This window comes from Macaca nemestrina, chromosome 15 (genome assembly GCF_043159975.1).
Source record: "Macaca nemestrina isolate mMacNem1 chromosome 15, mMacNem.hap1, whole genome shotgun sequence".
NCBI lineage: Eukaryota > Metazoa > Chordata > Mammalia > Primates > Cercopithecidae > Macaca > Macaca nemestrina.
The window spans coordinates 25709450-25729535 of NC_092139.1; the positions used below are offsets into that span (position 1 = coordinate 25709450).

The 20086-nt window shown below is 47.6% G+C and overlaps 1 long non-coding RNA gene across 1 annotated transcript in view; it reads right to left on the reverse strand.

The window, feature by feature from the left end:
* LOC105496347 (uncharacterized) overlaps positions 1-4500 on the reverse strand; it is a 554035-nt gene extending 549535 nt beyond the window's left edge. The window contains exon 1 of the long non-coding RNA XR_011613360.1: positions 3997-4500. This is a non-coding gene — a long non-coding RNA (uncharacterized lncRNA). The remainder of the gene's footprint in view (positions 1-3996) is intronic.
* Positions 4501-20086: the final 15586 nt, after the last annotated feature.

Genomic DNA, 20086 nt, shown 5'->3' on the forward strand with positions numbered 1-20086 from the left:
AGCCTGTGGGACTGCCCTGGCGGCACGCCCATGCAGCTGGCCCCGTCTACCACCCTTCTCTCCTTGTCTCTCCCCGCCTCTGACCTCCTGACCACCTCCCCTCACACACTGAAGACTTTGGCCACTGCTCAGGCTCCTGTTCACCCAAGGGCCAGCATCATCCTAAGGGAGTCGCCTTGCACCTAGACAATCCATCCATCACCCTGGCTGTTAGGCATCCCCTACCTCCCCACCTCCAGGGACCTCCGCCTTCATCCATCTCAGCTACTCCCTCCCATGGTCAAATCCCTACACAACCCAGCCTAGCTCTGGGCAAGGATGCTTTTAGAAATCTCTTCTCAATATCAGCTAATATCTGCCTCCTGTAAGATTCTCGAATTCTTCTCAGCAAGGCTCTCCAGGGCTCCAGGGAAGGGGCTGGCTCCCTCAGACACGCAGCCCACATAGGTCTGAAGCGGAAGCAAAGGTTGGAATGATGTGCTTTGAAGATGGAGGGGCATGGGCAGAGGAAGGCTCTAGACACTAAAATAGAGAAGGAAACCGATTCTTCTCTAGAACCTCCAGAAGGAACACAGCCCTATGACACCCTGATTTTAGCCCATAAGACCCACTTTGGAATTCTGACCTCCAGAACTGTAAGATAATACATTGGTGTTGTTTTAAGCTACTAAGTTTATTGTGATTTTGTTACAACGTTAGGAAACTAATACAGATTTTGGTCTCCAGACACCCTCTACTCCAGACTAAGCTCAATCAATTTCTCTAAGCATGGAAATGTGATCCCAGGAAAGTGTGACCTCTCCAGACTTCAGCTTTTTTTTTTTTTTTTTTTTTTTTTTTGAGACAGAACCTCACTCTGCCACCAAGGCTGGAGTGCAGTGGTGCAATCTGGTCTCACTGCAACCTTCACCTCATGGGCTCAAGCAATTCTCCTGCCTCAGCCTCCTGAGTAGCTGGGATTACAGGCATGCGCCACCACACCCAGTTAATTTTTGTATTTTTAGTGGAGACAGGGTTTCACCATGTTGGCCAGGCTGGTCTCAAACTCCTCACCTCAGGTGATCCACCCACCTCAGCCTCCCAGAGTTCTGGGATTACAGGCATGAGCCTGCGTGCCCGGCCAGCTTCCTCATGTTTAAATTGGAGACAGGGAGATGTTGTGAGAATCAAAGAAATCAACAGATGTAAAGTGGTTAGCATGTTAGGCAAAGCACTAGAAATATTAAGCACTCAAAAACTGCTAGAATGTATTATTATTGTTGTTATTATTGTTTGATGTTTTCTGTAGCACCCTGGTTTTCAACCAAGAGGAATTCTGCCCTTGGAGAGGGATATTTGGCAACATCTGGGGACATTTTTGGTTGTCACAGCTGCAGGGGAGCGGTGTGACTAGTGGGAAAAGGCTATGCATGCTGCTAAATATCCTACCATGCACAAAACTACTCCCCAACAAAGAATTATTTTGCCCAAAATGTCAGTAGTGCAGAGGGTGAGAAACCCTGCTGGGCTTGGTACAATTTAAGTCTATTCATTTTAAGCCTCTGGCTCCCACTCCTGCAAGTCAAGTTTCCACCACAAGGTGGCGATTCAGCCAGTGCCTCTTCCCTGTACTGGTGGATACTTCCCAACCTAGATTCACAAGTTATTCTCCATTATCCCTTTCTATCAAAAGCTGTGCCCTGTAAAGCAGTAAACCACATTCAAAGAGCTATATGGAGCTGCCTCTCTACACAGCACATAACAAAGCAAATCTATCCACATCTTTTCCTCTGTTCCTCAAAACATTTCTTAGGCACAGGTGTTATTACTCCCACTTAACAGAGGACGAAACAGGCTTACAGAAGCCATTCTCTCAAACCAAGTGCCTCCTTAGTGGTTGCTGACTGGGACTCTCCTGGCTTGGAGTTCTGGCTCCACTTGAATTCGAACTCTGATTTCATAAGCTCAGAGTCCAGAACATTCTCTGCATTTGGGGAATTCCTGCACTGCCTAACACTGGCTGCTGCCTTTGCACCCTGCATTCATCTGCCTGGGTTGCAGGAGGCTCATCATCTGAACCCAGGGGTTCCCAAACATGCCTGCATGTTGGAATCTGCAGGGGAGCTTCAGAAAGTTCTGGGGCCTGTGTCCTACCCTGAGATTTTGAGCTAATTTGGAACTTTTGTAAGAACTTGCAAGCAATTCGAATCTGCAAATAAGCCGGGGAACCACTACTGCCTTCACTGGCATCCTTTAAAATATATTCCATTATTTTCAAGCATTTCAGTATTTAATTTTCTGAAGATTTAAGGGGCAGGAGCAGGAGGCCTTCCTCCATCTTTGTTACCCACCAGCTTGTGACTCTGTTTCTACTTCCCTCTTCTCCCTAAGGCAGGCAGAGCCCCATCTCTGCCTTGTCCTTGCAGAAGAGTTCATCCCACTTTCAGGCCCTGCTGTGACTCAGGCAAGCTTGTCAAGGAACTTTCCTTTGGCATAAAAATGCAATGCTGTTCCTGAAAAGAATTCTGACAAGTCAAATGTCTTTATTTGATCACAATTATGTATAAAGTAAAACACTGTCCAGAGCAGGGGTCCTCAAACTTGGCCGCAGTACTGTGCACTTTAAAAAATAAAAACGATGACCAGGCCACAGCCCAGACCAATTACATCAGAATTTCTAGGTAAAGGTCCCAGGTAATTCCAATATGCAGCCAAGTTTGAGAATCACGCCCTTGCTTCTTTACATGTGTAGCCAACACTATCAGCATCACCTGAGTGCTGGTTAGAAATGCCGAATCTAAGCCATACTCCAGACCTACCGCATCAGAAACCGCATTTTAACAAGATCCCAAGTGACTGCCTGTGCATGTTAGAGTCCGCAAAGCATCAATCTAGAACCAAAAATAAGCCAATGTCAGCCGGGTGCAGTGGTTCACACCTGTAATCTCAGCACTTTAGGAGGCCGAGGCAGGTGGATCACCTCAGGTCATGAGTTTGAGACCAGCCTGTCCAACACAGTGAAACCCCATCTCTACTAAAATACAAAAATTAGCCTGGCGTGGTGGCTCACACCTGTAGTCCCTGCTACTCGGGAGGCTGAGGCACTAGAATCGCTTGAGCCGGGAGGCGTAGGTTGTAGTGAGCCGAGATCACAACACTGCACTCCAGCCTGGGCAACAAAGTGAGACTCATCTCAATAAATAAATAAATAAATAAATAAATAAATAAATAAATAAGCAAGCAAGCGAATGTAAACAAGCTGCCCCCTTCTCCACAAATCTACAGCTGCTACTAGTCCCGGCCAGATAAGTTCCCACTTGTTATCCTTCCGCCTCTCTGGGAAACAGGGCTGTTTGTTCAGTGGGACAGAGGGGAGAATTTGGTGGATAGTTCTCCATTCTAAGTGTCTTCTATGTCCCCAGCATTGTGCTTGGGCACACCACAACACTGGGGGCAGAGAGCTCCTGTCCTCATGGCGCTTAGCTTCTAATGGGCAAGAGCCAAAACAAGCAGACAAATCAACTTTTAAACATTGCAAGTTGGTCAGGCATGGTGACTCATGCCTGTAATCCCAGCACTTTGCGAGGCTTGAGGTGGGTGCATCATTTGAAGCCAGGAGTTCAAGACCAGCCTGACTAACACGGTGAAACCAGATCTCTACTACAAATACAAAAATTAGCCAACGTGATGGCTCACGCCTGTAACCCCAGCTACTTGGGAAGCCGAGGCAGGAGAATCACTTGAACCCGGGAGATGGAGGTTGCAGTGACCTGAGGTCATGCCACCGCACTACAGCCTGCGTGACAGAGGGAGACTCCGTCTCAGAATAAAATAAAATAAATAAAATAAGAAAACTGCAAGCTATGAAAAGTGCTAAAAGGAAACCAACAAAAGACTGGTGTATTAGTCCGTTCTCACACTGCTATGAAGAAATACCCGAGACTGGGTAATTTATAAAGGAAAAAGGTCTAACAGACTCACAGTTCTGCACTGCTGAGGAGGCCCCGGGAAACTTACAATAATGGCGGAAGGCAAAGAACAAGCAGGCACCTCCTTCAGACGGCGGCAGGACAAAGAGTGCAACAGCAACCGTCAGACATTTATATAACCATCAGATCTCGTGAGACTCACTCACTCTCACGAGAACAGCATGGGGGAAACTGCCCCCGTGATTCAATTACCTCCACCTGGTCCCGCCCTTGACGTGTGAGGATTGTGGGGATTATAATTCAAGATGAGATTTTGGATAGGGACACAGCCAGACCATATCAACCGGGATAACTAATAAAAGGGGCACTCACTGGCTCCTTAAACTGTGGCCAGGGGTGGCCTCTCTGATCAGGTGGGGGTTAATCTGAAGCCTAACCAGGAGAAGGAACAGCAGGAACCAGCCACAGGAAACCCAGCAGAGAGGAGCTGATAGGGCAGAAGCCATGGCACAGCGGAAGGTCCTGACATGGGCAAGTGCTGAGTGTTCTAGAAACATAAATGAGGCCGGGCGCAGTGGCTCACACCTGTAATCCCAGCACTTTGGGAGGCCGAGGCAGGCGGATCACGAGGTCAGGAGATCGAGACCATCCTGGCTAACATGGTGAAACCCCGTGTCTACTAAAAATACAAGAAAAATAAGCCGGTCGCGGTGGTGGGCGCCTGTAGTCCCAGCTACTCCGGAGGCTGAGGCGGGAGAATGGCATGAACCCGGGAGGCGGAGCTTGCAGTTAGCAGAGATAGTGCCACTGCACTCCAGCCTGGGTGACAGAGCGAGACTCCGTCTCAAAAAAAAAAAAAGAAAAAGAAACACACATGAGATCACTGTGGTTAAATCAAAGTGATCCAAGGAAAGGGGTGGGAAAGAAAGGCTGGAAAGACAGACGGGGGCCAGGCAAGACTTTTATTGTATATGCAAATAGAAGTCTTTGAAGGCTTCTATTATACTGGGAGAGTGATGGAATTTTAGTCTTAGAATGTTCTCTTTGGCTGCTGGGGGAAGAACAGACTACAGGTAACCAACATCCAGGAGATAAATGACAAATTGTGAAGCCAGACCAACTGGGTTCAAATGACAGGTCCTATACCTTTTCCTATGTGCCAGATGCTATGATTTGCACATTAACAATAAGGCAAATTCACTTTAGGAGACCAAGGCAAGAGGATCGTTTGAAGCTAGGAATTCAAGACCAGCCTGAGCAAACATAGTGAGACCCCATCTCTACAAAAAATAAGAAAAATTAGCCAGGCGTGAAGGCACATGTCTGTAGTCCTAGCTACTCAGGAGGCTGAGGCAGGAGGACCATTTGAGCCCAGGAGTTTGAAGCTGCAGTGAGCTATGATAGCATCACTGCACTCCATCCTAGGCAACAGAGCGAGACCCCATCACAAAAAAAAAGTAATAACAATAAGGCAAGCTAATGTAGGTGGGTAGAAAGAACTAGTAAGACTTGTTCAGATTTTCAGGGTTAACGGAGTATCTGTTACATTTTTAAACACAAAGTTAAATAAAAGTGAAAAGGATGACTCTCCAGAGCTTGTTTTTCCTATGTGAGATACCAAGGAAGTAGTATGTACTCATTTGCCTCCAAAGAGTGGGGCAGTAATGCGTGTTAAAAACTCCGTGGAAGGCCATCTTCTCTTCGCCTTCCATAAACCTCACTTCTACCATCCTGGGGTCAAAGGTACCTGAAAGCTCTGATAAGGAAAGGGCTGCAAGCTCCCAGGAATCTGCAGCAGGGCAGCTGTACTGAACAGCGGGACATGACTCCCATCAAAGTCCTGCAAACAGCGCCCCTGGAGTGGTGGACAAGCAGACCCTGATGAGGACCCAGACAGGAGGTTCCGCGGAAGAGGCGGGTGGGAAGCCACGTGGAAGGGTTTGACGACTGCATGACAAGAGAGGAAGAGGCAGGTCTTGCCAGCAGTTTAAAGAAAGTGGGCTGTGAGAGGGAAAGAGGAGTTAGCGATTTGACACAGCTCTGGGAATAAAGAGAGATTTTGGCCGGGCGCGGTGGCTCACACCTGTAATCCCAGCACCTTGGGAGGCCAAGGCGGGCAGATCACGAGGTCAGGAGATCGAGACCATCCCGGCTAACACGTTGAAACCACGAAACCCCGTCTCTACTAAAAATACAAAAAAAAAAAAAAAAAAATTAGCCAGGCGTGGCGGTGGGCACCTGTAGTCCCAGCTACTTGGGAGGCTGAGGCAGGAGATTGGTGTGAACCCAGGAGGCAGAGCTTGCAGTGAGCCGAGATTGCGCCACTGCACTCCAGCCTGGGCGACAGAGCGAGACTCCGTCTGAAAAAAACAAAAAAAAGAGAGAGAGAAATCATATTTTAAGTTGGGAGACACTTGAGAATGTCCAGATGAGGAGCGACCAATCTTTTGGCTTACCTGGGCCACACTGGAAGAATAAGAACTGTCTTGAGGCCAGGCGCCGGGGCTCACACCTGTAATCCCAGCATTTTGGGAGACTGAGGCGGACAGATTATCCGAGGTCAGGAGTTCAAGACCAGCCTGGCCAACATGGTGAAACCCTGTCTCTACTAAAAAAAAAAAAAAAAAAAAAAAAAAAAAAAAAAAAAACACTACAAAAATTAGCCAGGCAAGATGGTGCATGCCTGTAATCCCAGCTATTCGGGAGGCTGAGGCAGAAGAATAGCTTGAACCTGGGAAGCGGAGGTTGCAGTGAGCTGAGATTGAGCCATTGCATTCCAGCCTGGGCAATAGAGTGAAACTCCAGCTCAAAAAAAAAAGAACTGTCTTGAGCCACACATAAATACACTAATACTAACAGTAGCTGAAAAAATCTTATAATATTTTAAGAAAGTTTATCAATTTGCATTGAGCCGCATTTAAAGCTGTCCTGGCCTGCATGCAGCCCACAGGCCACGGATTGGATAAGCTTTGTCTAGATTCTGATCAGGAGAATCCAAGAGAATTCTCAAAAAATCAAGAGGCATGAGAAAAACTAGCCTATCAGTGGAATTTTAATTGGTATATCCCTGATGCCTAGCATATTAGTCACAGTTTTCCAAAGAAACAGAATCAAGATTAGAGATGGATAGATAGAGATGATATTGATATGCAAAGAGATTCAATAGAGGGAACTGGCACGTGCAATTATAGAAGCTAAGTTCCAAAATCTGCAGTCAGGCAAGCTAGATAGTTGGGAGAGCCAGTGATGTTGTTCTAGTCCAAATGCCAGCAGACTTGAGATCCAGGAAGAGCCAGTGTTTCCATTTGAGTCCAAACCCACGGGAAAAAACCCCTGATATCCCAGCTTGAAGACAGCCAGGCAGGAAGAGTTCCCGTACTCACAGGAGGGCAGCCTTTGTGTTCTATTCAAGCCTTCAACTGACTGGATGAGATCCACCCTCATAAGGAAGGCTTTACTCGGTCTACCCAAATTCAAATGTCAATCTCATCCAGAAATAGATACACCCAGAATAATGTTTGACCACATTGGGCACGAGTTGACATAAAATGAACCATCACAGCTAGTATGGTTAGAAATGTTTTCCTATGCTTAGGAGATTTTTTTTTTCATTGAATTATAGGGTTGTGTCCTCTGTCCATTCCATCAAGTCCTAGTGATTTTCTTTATCAATTTATAGAGATTTACCTTTTGCTGTCATGCATGTCAAAAAGGTTTGGTCAGCTTGTCCTTCAGTTTTTTTTGTTTTTGGTTGCTTGAGTTTTTTGTTGTTGTTGTTTTGTTTTTGTTTTTGTTTTTTGAAGACAGGGTCTCGCTCTGTTGCCAAGGCTGGAGTGCAGTGGTGCAAACATGGCCCACTGTAGCCTTAATCTCCTAGGCTCAACAGATCCTCCTACCTTACCCTCCCAGCTAGGACCACAAGCTTATGCCACCATGTCTGGCTAATTTTTTCTTATTATTTTTTGTAGAGACAGAATCTTGTCATGTTGCCCAGGCTGGTCTTAGACTCCTGGGCTCAAGCAGTCCTCCTGCCTCAGCCTCCCAAAGCGCTGGGATTACAGGCATGAGCCACCATGCCCAGCCTTTTTTTTTTTTTTTTTTTTTTTTTTTTTGGCCTCTAGATGGGGGATATGTCTTGAGATGCAGGCATGTAAACACGTTGGAAGCTAAATCTGTTGGTCTTTTTTCTTAGCAGTTCTATCCAAAGTCATGGATAAAGGCCTCCTCATCTGGAAATCAAATACTTTTTCAATACTTTATTCTAGTCTTTTATTGTTTACTTTTTAGTTTCAAATGTTTCACTCATCTAGTTTTTATTTTTTGAACTCTCGAATGAGACAAATATCTAAATTGACTGTTTTCCAAATAACCAGATTTACAGATAGCATTTACTGAATAATCCATCCCTCTTCTATTGATATGTGATCTTTCATTTTTCATGGACTGAGTTTTATTTAGGACTATCTATTTCATTCCATTGATTTGTCTGTCTAGTCGTATGCCAGTAACATGCTGCTTTTATTACTGTAGCTTTATAATGCATTTTAATACCTGGTAAGGCAAACCTTCTTTCACATCAATTTAGCTCTTCTCCTCTTGTTGGATTGGATTGTTGTTTTTTCTTTTCCCATGTGCTTTAGAGTCAGTTTTATCCCTTTTTCCACTGACATCAGAGATGTGACCTTGACATTCACAGAAGGTTGTGTTTTGTGTCAACATCATGGGGATTCTCAGCTTCCCTGAGATGGTGCCTAACCTGGTTATCCTCCTGGCTATGAGCTGCTAGAGTTAGGCTCACGCTGACCCACAGGGAAATACAGGCTCTTGTGGCTAAGAAAGAGGAGATAGGACTGTGTGTTCCTTCCCCCCAACTACTTTAGTGTTTCTGCTAAATAAAAGTCCATTTTTATTCTTATAGGAGCTGAGCAGGGAGATGTTTTACACCCCAGTTTTCACCCGCCATGATCTATGTCCCTTTTACAAACTTATCTCTGGGTTTTTGCTCAGTTTATAAGCTAGGGGCGATCTTTCTTCCCTAAAGCCTCCTTCCACCACAGTCTGGAGGAACCTTGAGATTTCCTGCCGATGATTTAAAGGGCTATAACACTCGCAGGCTAGATTTGTTTTAGTGTCCATAAAACTCAAAAATTTCATAAAACAATTGGTGAAAATAAAATTACCAAAAAATGATATAGTGCCAGCAGACTGTATAATAGTTACGGGAGAAATGGAGACTATGATTCACTGGGGGATAAAAATGACAATGTATTTATTGCGGTGCACTGACAAGAAACTAATTTGTCCCTTTTACTTTTGAGACAGGGAAAGAATTCCGATTCTTCTCTTCTTGCGCTGACTCTGACAGGGGAGCAGGAGGTGATGGCAAATGATTCTCAGCTTTGGGGCTTGTATGCATGTGTGTTCATGTGTGCACTAACATGAGGGGTTTCAGTAAAAACACAACTGTGTTCTGTCTCACCATGGCCTAGATCTTTTTGAGCCTTGAAAAAGTTTCCTTAACTTATATTTGTGTGCATACATGTAAGTTTGTGTAATGAGTGTATGTGTGTGAGTGTGAATGTGCGTATGTGAGAGGGTTGTGTGTGTACGTAGGTACACGTATGTGCCCGTGTCTGTGTTCGTGTTCATGTATTTTATCTGGCCATTATTGACATGGTTGAAGAAGATAGGTTATAGGAAAATGAATATGTTTTACCAAGGAGATGTGTGCTCTCCTTGTGTAAAACACGGCTGGGTGTGGTGGCTCACACCTAAATCCCAACACCTTGGGAGACTGAAGTGGGAGGCTCACTTGAGCCCAGGAGTTCAAGACCAGCCTGGGCAACATAGCAAGACCCCATCTTTACAAAAAATTTAGAAATTAGCTAGTAGTGGTGCACACCTGTAGTCCCCATTACTCTGGAGACTGACGTGGGAGAATTGCTTGAGTCTGGGAGGTCAAGGCTGCAGTGAGCTGTGATCACACCACTGCACTCCAGCCTGGGCAACAGAGCAATACCCCATCTCAAAAAAAAAAAAAAGAAACGAAAGAAAGAAAGGGAAGGGAAGGAAGGGAAAGGAAAAGGGCACGACAGGCAAAATGAAAGTAAATTAAAATTTCAACTGAGATAGTGATGGAAATTGGATCACAGCTGGCTTGATGGTGAGGGGGTGGATGGGAGGTGACTACAACGAAACTCCAGGGAACTTTCCAGAGTCATGGAAATGGTCTATGTCTTGGTTGGGGCGCAGATTACACAGGTGTATACATTTGTCAAAGGTGGTTGATCTATAAACTTAAAATATACAACTTTTATGTAAATTATACCTCAATAAAGTCCATTAACAAAAAAAAACTTTATGAAGGAGGGAGAAAAGGGAGGGAAGTTGCTTCTGACCTGACGGGTAAGAGTTAAACCCAGCCTCTAGCATGCTGTGAAGCCCAGGGGGCAGTCCCTGAATGTATGAACAAATGAATGAATGAAATTGGGGCCAAACTTAATTCTTCCCAAAGACAAAGTCACTGTTCAGGATGAAATAAGCCATGGAGAGTGGCCTTGGGGGAGGTCTTAGTATACCCACTTTACAGGTGAGGCAATTGAGGCTTAGAAAGCTCACCTGACTTGACTTGCTATGGGTCACACAACAAATGAGAGGCGATGAAAGAAAGTGACCCAGGCTCTGTTAACTGCCCAAATTCATCATACCAATGACGGAGGGTAGGATTCACTTAGGATAACCCTGCTGGCTGCTCTGAGCCTTCTCTGGACACGAAGCCTTAGACAGACTTGGTAGTGCCCACAGGGGAGCACTTGGTAGCGCCCACAGCGGAGTCCCCCCGACACAGCCTCTCGGGGCCTGGCTGGCCCCCGCTCCCCCTGGTGGCTCCCACGGGAACACTGCTCTCAACACAGCCTGCTGGGATTCTGCACAGATAAAATGAGGGGACTGTCAGAGGTGTCGGCAGGGTCAAGGGCCCCAACAGGGGAGGGGAGCCCCCTGGAACCAGGACCAGCAGGAGCAGCCACATCCCTGTACCTGAGGGTGAGAGGAGGAAGGACAGTGTCATTGAGCCTGTGCCGGGGGAGCCGCAGGGAGGGCCACCTCCAGGGAAGAGGGACACAGCTGTGGCAGGAGCAGGGGAACCAACCCCTGGCAGCTGTACCCCATTTCTCTGATCCCAAGGGGGCTCCTAGGACCCACTCTGCCTGGAGCCCAGAAGCCCCAGCCCCCAGGAGTCAGCCTTCCCAGGGCACAGGACAGGGTGGAGATGATAGAGTGGACCCCGCCCTGACGGAGTTGGAGCCTGTGGAGGGAACTTGGCAACAGACCTTGCCTGGTTCCCCAGCCCTGACAGTAACCAAGGAAGACAGTATTTTGGAATGAGGTACAGGCAAATGAAATACACAACCTCTCCAAGATAGGCAAAAAGGTCATTCGGGGCACAGAGAGGATGCCCTGTCAGAGTTCCAACTCAGCCCAGAGTTCCAACCCAGTCCTCTGACCAGCTCTCTGATCCAGCCTTAGAGAGCGTCAGAGATGACCTGCTTGGTGCCTGTGACGGTTAATTTTATGTGCCAATTTGAGTGGGCCATGGAGTGCCCAGATATTTGTTCAAACATTATTCGGGGTGTATCTGTGAGGGTGTTTGGGGATGAGATTAACATTTAAATGGACAGACTGAATAAAGCAGACTGTCCCCCACCACATATAATATGGGCGCGCCTCACTAATCAGTAGAAGGGCTGAATAGAAGAAAAAAGGCTGACCCTCCCCACTGTAAAAGTGAATCTTTCCTCCTACCTAACCTCTTTCCAACTGGGACATTGACCTATTTCCCTGCCCTCTTCCTAGAATGGAAACATCAGCTCTTCCTGGGTCTCTCCCAGCATTCAGGCAGGAACTCCAGCACTAGCTCTCTGGCAACTCCAGCTTGCCAACTCACCCTGCAGACCTTGGGACTTGTCAGCCTCCAACATCGCAGGAGTCATGCCCCTAGAATCAATCTGTTTCTACGTGTATACATATATCCATCCTGTTGGTCCTGCTTCTCCGGAAGACTCTTATACAGTGCTTCTTCTTCAGTGGTTAGGAAAAGAACAAGGTTTGGTGAGGTCAGAGCAAAATTTCCTACCCCAGGTGACCAAAGTAAAGTGTCAGAGCCAAACCTGGGGCTGGATGAGTGAGTGAGTTCCCAATACTGGAAGTCAAGCATGCCAGGAAGGAGACAGAGACAAGGTAGGGTCTGGGGTCAATCTCCATGGGTCCTCTCCACCTGGGCTCCATTCCTCTTTCTCTGCTTTTAGTACCCCAATTTCATTCTGAGGACCACCCCCTCCCACGTTCAGGCTGTGTGGTTTGAGCTGGGCTGGGCCAACCCTCAGGGTGAGCACCCATACATGCCCAGCCAGGCAAATTGCCACGTCCTGCTGGGCCAGTGACTGGTTCACACCAGCAAGTCAGTCCTGAGGCTTTTGCTGGAACTGTCCTGAAAATAAAGGTCTTCTTTGCTCTGAGGTTGTTCAGCATGAAAGTGAAAATCTAGGGTTGCAGCAGCTGTGTAGACTGAGAATCAAGAACACGGAGCCAGAAGCAGTGGCTCATTCTGTAATCCCAGAGACTTGGTAGGCTGAGGTGAGAGGATCCCTTAAACCCAGGAGTCGGAGGCCTCAGCGAGCTATGATCGAATGACTGCACTCCAGCGTGGGTGACAGAGTGAGACCTCGTGTCAAAAAAAAATTCATAAAAAACTTTTCAAAGAACACAAAAAGGAAAGGAGCATTGAAAGATAAAGCAGAGCTGACTCCTGACACCACTGGCCAATCTCCTGGATCCAGCGCTTCCTGAAGACAGACGTATCTCTAAGTGTCTCATTACACAAATCAATAAAGTCCTGACAAATACAGAGTCCAGAGCTCAGAGAACAAAAATAGAAACAGGACTGGATTGAAGCAAAGGGTAGAAGTGAGGAGAAAAGTCAGGGAGGAGCCAGTCCTGAGGGATGACCTTGAGTGGGTAGGGGCTTGGAGGGGAGGGTTGGAACATGGACTGTCTTCCCAGAGTCTCATGATGCCCAACATCCAACTTCCTAGAGTAACACAGCCTTCAGGGAATACACTCTGCCTCTTTTCCCAGAAAGTGACCTCTCGTAACTAAGTTTCTACCTGCCCTTCTGGAAGTTCTGCATGCAGGTATCATTAGGTATCATTAGCGCCTCGGAGCCAACCCCGGACAGGAGACTAAAGCTGCTGTATTTGTTACTCAAATGCCAGAGGCACTCATTATCCCCAGTGAACTTTACAGAAAACATGCTGTGTGTCATTCTTCCTCATCCTCCTCCCTCCTGCCCCATCTCCTCACCCAGCCTCTATATCTACACCCTCTGAGCTTCGGGAGCCAGACTGCTTAAATGTCTCTTAAACCCACCCACGCTTCTCTCCATCCCCACCGCCTCCCCCAGTCCAAACTCCATCATCCCTCCCTGGACCATGTCAAGACCCTCACACACAATTTTATTCAAAGCAGAGGGACTGGGACTGTACACAAGGGGCCCAAAAACTCTCCAGTTCAAGAGCTCTGAGCTAGGAAACCTGACTTTATTCTTGGCCCAAATTGGTCCTGGGAGTGGACAGTCTGGCTCCTCGGCAGTGAGCAGCTCTAAGCAGGGAGATGGGTGAATACATGCAGACCAGTGGCTCCCAGCAGGAGGAGGGAGTCATACTGCATTGGGCTGGAGCCCCACACAGACTCTGGGAGGACACATTGCCCTCCACTTCCCTAGCAGAAGGTTTGAACATGAGGCTGGTTTACAGGGCAGGACATCTGCCCTTTTGTTTTGTTTTGTTTTGTTTTGTTTTGTTTTGTTTTAACAAGAACGGGATCTTGCTGTGTTGCATAGGCAGGTCTTGAACTACTGAGCTCAAACGATCTTCCTGCCTGTGCCTCCCTAAGTGCTGGGATTACAGGTGTGAGCCACCACTCCTGACTTCATCTGCCTATTTCAATCTGCAAGAGGCTTAATATGGGGACTGAAACAAACCCCTACCTCAGCCCCACCACCCTCGCACACACACACACACAGCTGCTCATTTCCCAGTGCTGGTGCAGTGTACAGGGTCCCAGGTCATCAACATCCAGCTCTGGGTGTGGGGAGGGGACAAAAGGACCTGAAATTGCAGGTTGGGAAGAGAGTGGAAAGGGCAGGTGAGCTCTAAGGAGGAAGAGGTTGGGCTGGCCCATCTCGGGGATGTGTAGGCTGGGTCTGCAATGTTCATAGACAGCCTAGCCCTGAGACCACAGAGGAGAAAGGGCTTGAAAGGAAAATCAGATCCTGCAGGGAGACCACATTTCTCCAGGTCAGATGCCCGAAAAGGAGAAAGCTCTCAGCATCTGCCCATCTAGAGAGTCTCAGGTATCTCTGCCTCCAGCCACACCCTAAGTAAAGGCTCCTCCTCTCTGAGAACCTGAGGATTCCTGTGCCTCCTCACGCTTCAGGATGTGAATGTTTGGAACCCTGGTTGGAAGGTCTGGAGTGAAGTGTTCCTCCACCATCCCACAGCAGAAAGAGCTTCCTTTCTAGGCAAAATAGCCTTAGCTCCAATGTCAGGACCAAGAGAATATAGCACCTGAGTCTTTAGAACCTGCAAAACCCACTTTCTCTGACAGTCAATTTCTTTGGCTGAGGAAAAGCCATGAAAAAAGGCTGATCTGGTACAGCTAGTCCAGCTGAATGTGAGCCTATGTATGTGTACACCCTGTGTGGTGGGCAGCCTCTGAGATGGTCCCCAATGATCCCCCCTCTCCTTTCACACTTCATGTAATCCCCTCTCCTTTCTCCTTGAGTGTGGGCTGGATCTAGTGACTTTTTTCTAACAAATATGGCAAAAATAATGGATGTCACTTCTGCAATAATGTTACAAAAATACCATTGCCTCTCTCTCTCTCTCTCTCTCTCTCTCTCTCACTTTCTCTCTTTTTCTCTGTCTCACTCTGCCACATTGTAAGCCATGTTGTAAGCTTGCCATGTGGAAAATCCCACATGGCAAGGAATTGAGGAAGACCCCCCCCCCACAACCAATCACCATCAAGGAACAGAATCGTGACAACAACCTGTGAGTGGTGGAAGTGGATACTTCCTCAGTTGAGTCTTCAGATGAGGCTGCAGCCCCAATAATATGACAGTAACCTCATGAAAGACCTTGAGCCAAAGACATTCAGCTAAGCCATGCCCTGATTCCTGACTCACAGAAACTGTGAGATAATAAATGTTTGCGTGTTAAGCTTCTAAATTTTGGAGTAATTTGTAACAGCAACAGATAACTAACTAACACTTTCAGTACACAGAGTCATCAATCCTATGTGTATGCCTATGGTATATGCTTTTGCTGTGTGTGTACATCATCTGTGTGTATGCTGAGTATTCAGTTAGTAATGAGTTACGCACTGCCACAATAATGCTGCAATAACAAATCACCCCAATACTCAAGAGACTTAAAAACAACTGTTATTGCTCACAGGTCTGTGAGTCAGCAGGGCTCACACATGTATCTGTGGTCAGCTAAAGGTTAGGAAGGGCAGCTCTGCTGGTCTTGGCTGGACTCTCTCATGTGTTTGCAAGTCAGTTGGCTATAAGATGGTATAGGATGACTGCAGCCAGGATAACTGGGCTGTTCTCCCCCTAGTCTCTAATGGTCCCTCATCCTCCAGCAGCCTAGCTCAGCCTTGTTCATGTGCAGCTGGGCACAGTTCTAAGAGAGCTAGTGGAAGCTGCCAGCTGTCTTGAAGCCTAGGCTCAGAATCGACTCATCGTCCCTTCCACTTCATTCTATTGCCCAAAGCAAGTTTCAAGTCCAGTCCAGGTCAAGAGGGTAGGGGAATAGACTTTATCTTCTATTAGGAGTAACTGCAAAGTCACATTGAAAGGGCAAGGATTCAGGCAGGAACAAAGGAGTGGGGACATTTTTGCAATCTACCCCAGCTACTAAAATGTGCAGTGTGCATATCTTGCATACTATCCAAACCCTATGCCTTCCTCTCAGGTGTCTCTGGCTTAGGTCAGCACCCTGATTTTACAGTCTATTTTTTGGTTCTCATGACAATGTGTACAATGTTCACAGGCAGGCATGCTCAGAAGTTGGCTACACATGTGCTCAGGCCCTACACATAGAGCCCCATGAAGACAGACACATTTGATAGCTACATATTCAACGTGTTCCCGCCCAGCTTTTCCTTGCTTTGTCTACAATGTGCACACACAGCCACATGTTATCACATGAGTGCACGCAAGCAGACACACCTAGGCTGACTAGTCTAGTCAAAGTGTGCCCACACATTCAGACATATGCAGACGTGTGCACATACCGTTTTAGGAGCTATACACAATGAGCACACAACAACCACAGACACACTCACAGGATTGTGGCTCTGGACAGAGCCACTCTGAGAGGTCTGCTTGCTATGTGTGCACATTCCCACACCCCAAACCCACATGCACATGCAATTCCAGGTCGGTAACTCCGGATCAGTGTGTGAATCCACAAACAGAACCACTCGGGAACTGTTGAATTCGTCTCCATTGGGCGGTTTTCTGCTTCCAGAAAGATAAATGTCCTCCTCTCAAAGATGAGCTTCCAGCCCTACAAATCACTGCTCCTCTGCTCCTGCACCCTCCCACCCCCCGACCCTCCCCCATTACTCATCCAAAGGAAAATGCAAAGAGTAATAATAATTAGACAGGGACAAATCACTGGGCTGAGTTGGGGATGGCTCCACTCAATCCAGGGCCGTTTCCCTGGCAACCAGGGGAGGTGCTGGGAGGCAGGTGGTCCTGGGAGGCCCACTAGAGGTGGGTGCGGAGAGTGCAGCCCAAGGCTCAGCCCCTCCTCCATGTCCAGCAGAAGTTTAAATAACCCCCAATTCTAGGGAACTAGGCAAGTCCAACCCCAATCCCAGGAACACCCACAAATTTTGCTCTAGAAGCTCACATGCAGTGAAAAGGAGATTGATGACAATCTGCCTTGTCTTATATTCCACACTAAATGGTGCAAAGCTTATCATATTTTTGCAAAAACTTATCTTTTAATTTAAAAAGTTAAAATTTCTGAGGCTGAGCGCGGTGGCTCATGCCTGTAATCCTAGCACTTTGGGCGGCCAAAGCGGGCAGATCACTGAGGTCAGGAGTTCAAGACCAGCCTGACCAACATGGCAAAACTCCGTCTCTACTAAAAATACAAAAATCAGCCAGGTGTGGTGGCAGGCGCCTGTAATCCCAGCTATCTGGGAGGCTGAGGCAGGAGAATTGCTTGAACCTGGGAGGTGGAGGTTGCAGTAAGCAGAAATCTCGCCACTGCACTCCAGCCTGAGAAACAGAGCGAGACGCCATCTCAAAAAAAACAAAAACAGCTAAAATTTCTAGAGCAAATATGTTATTCATAAATACTATTACAAGTACTTGTTTTAAAAATTTTAAATAAGGCCGGGCACAGTGGCTCATGACTGTAATTCCAGAGCTTTGGGAGGCCAAGGTGGGAGGATCACTTGAGACCAGGAGTTCAAGACCAGCCTGGGAAACATAGCAAGACCCTGTCTTTACAAAAAATAAATAAATAAAAATTAGCCAGGTGTGGTGGGGTGGCTCATGTCTATAAGTGGCTCATATCTATAGTCCCAGCTATGTGGGAGGCTGAGGCAGGAGGACTGCTTGAGCCTAGGCGTTTGAAGTTGCAATGAGCTATGATTCCACAACTGTACTCCAATCTGGCAATAGAGCAAGGCCCTGTCTCAAAAAAATTTTTTTTCAATGATATAAAGTAAGTATTTTTAAAAAGTGAAAGTTTTTCTCCTGTAGGCCCAGCTCTACTCCAGTGAGGTGGCACCATTAGCCATCTCTAGAACTTTCTTTTTTTCTTTCTTTTCTTTTTTTTTTTTTTTGTTGTTGTTGTTTGTTTGTTTTGTTTCCCTGATACGGAGTTCCGCTCTTGGCACTCCAGGCTGGAGTGCAATGGCGTGATCTTGGCTCACTGCAACCTCCGCCTCCCAGGTTCGATTCTCCTGCCTCAGCCTCCCGAGTGGCTGGAACTACAGGCACACACCACCATGCCTGGCTAGTTTTTTGTATTTTTAGTAAAGATAGGGTTTCACCATTTTGGCCAGGCTGGGTCTCGAACTCCTGACTTCAACTGATCCACCCTCCTCGGCCTCCCAAAGTGCTGGGATTACAGGCATGAGCCACCGTGCCTGGCCAGCCAACTCTAGAACTTTCTATGGCACATTCAAAATAGAGACACACCTAGCAAAGTGATAATAGATCTAACTCTTACATAGCACTTACTATATGCCAGGCACGGTTCTAAGCACTTTCTATCCATTAGCTCATTTAATGCTCAAAATAACTCTGTAAGATAGATATTGTCATATCCCCACTTTTCAGATAGAGAGCTGAGGCACAGAGAGGTTAGGTAACTTACCCAGGGGTCCACAGCCAGTGAATAGCAAATCCGGGATCCAAACCCAGGCAGCCTGGCCCAGAACCCAAACTCATCTCCCACACTCTGCTGTCTGTGATCATCCCTAAGATGCTGAGGTCCATCTTGTTTCATGCTTTTCTTTATAGAAACCTCGATTCCCTGAGGCAACAGACCTGAAGGGCCTGGGAGGGGAAGGGTTCCAAGGCTTGTTAAAGAGGAGGGGGTGGGGTGGGGGCCAGATGGGGAGGTGGGGGAGCTGCAAGCCAGGGACGCTGAGCTGCACTCCTCCATGGCATCCGGGAGGGCCGTGGGGTGCTAGGGGAGGCCTGTATTGACTGCCACAATGTCAGAGCCTCGTGAAGAGCCCCTTGCCCTGGCTGGGCACAGAGGAAGTGCAGCTGCCCAGCTTCAGATAGGTCATGTGGTTCAGGGTCACCCGGAGAGGCCATCTGGATGGAAAATCAGCCTCTCCTCCCATGTTGCTGGGCCGTGTTGGCCTTGGGGGGGGGTCTCCTACGTTTCCAGCAGAGAAAGGACAGCCCCCAGAAGGACTGGCAGATGCTGGGAGCAGCCAGGCCGTGTACTGAGTTGTTCTTCGTGGGCGCCCCAACCTGCACCCATTCTCTGTCCCTCTTAGCCCTGCTCTGCTCCCCAGGCTGACCTCAGAAGGCAGCACCCCTGAACCCCTTCAGCCTTGGCTCCTGGCTGAGTCCAGCCAGTGGGAGGCCACCCAGGGGTGGGTGGAAAGACAGGGAAGGGGATCTGTTCTCTGGTCCCTTCTCTGCCTGCCCTCAGTTTGGCTCTTCCCTCTGGCTCCTGCAGCCTCAACAAGAGCAATCACGCCCCCAAGAGAGTGACCACTGGTTCTCGGGGAGTCATAACCTTACATATTGCAATAATTTGTCACCCTCCAAAGAGCCACAGCACAGGACCAGGCACAGTGGCTCATGTCTGTAATCCTAGCACTTTGGGAGGCAGAGGCAGGAGGATCGCTTGAGGTCAGGAGTTCGAGACCAGCCTGGCCAACATGGTGAAACCCTGTCTCTACTAAAAATATAAAAATTAGCCAGACATAATGACACATGCCTGTAGTCCCAGCTACTTGGGAGGCTGAGGCAGGAGAATCACTTGAACCCAGGAGGTGGAGGTTTCAGTGAGCCAAGATGGAGCCATTGCACTCCAGCCTGGGCGACAGATCAAAAGGAAGAGACAATGAGGGAAAAAAATGCCTTAAAAGGTTCCTTGCTGGAAGAGGCTGTGTTAGTTTCCTAGGATGACCATAACAAAGTATTACACACTTGGGTGGCTTCCTCTCACAGTTCTGGAAGCCAAAAGTCAGGAATCAAGGTGTCTGTTGGGCCATGCTTCTTTAGAAGGCTCTTGGGACACAGCCTTCCACACCTCATCCAGCTCTGCATGGTCACTGGTAATCCTGGGGCTCCTCAGCTTGCAGCAGCATCACTCCAATCTCTACCTCCAGCTTCACGTGGCCTCCTTCCCTGTGTCTCCGTGTCCACATTTCCTTTTCTTACGGGGACACCAGTCATCAGAAGGCTCACCCTAATCCAGTATGACCTTTGTTATGGACAGAATGTTTCCCACCAAAATTCATACATTGAAGCCCTAATCCCCAAAGTGAGGTACTGGGAGATAATAATTAGGTCTAGATTAGGTTATGAGGGTAGGACCCTTACTATGAGATTAATGCCCTTA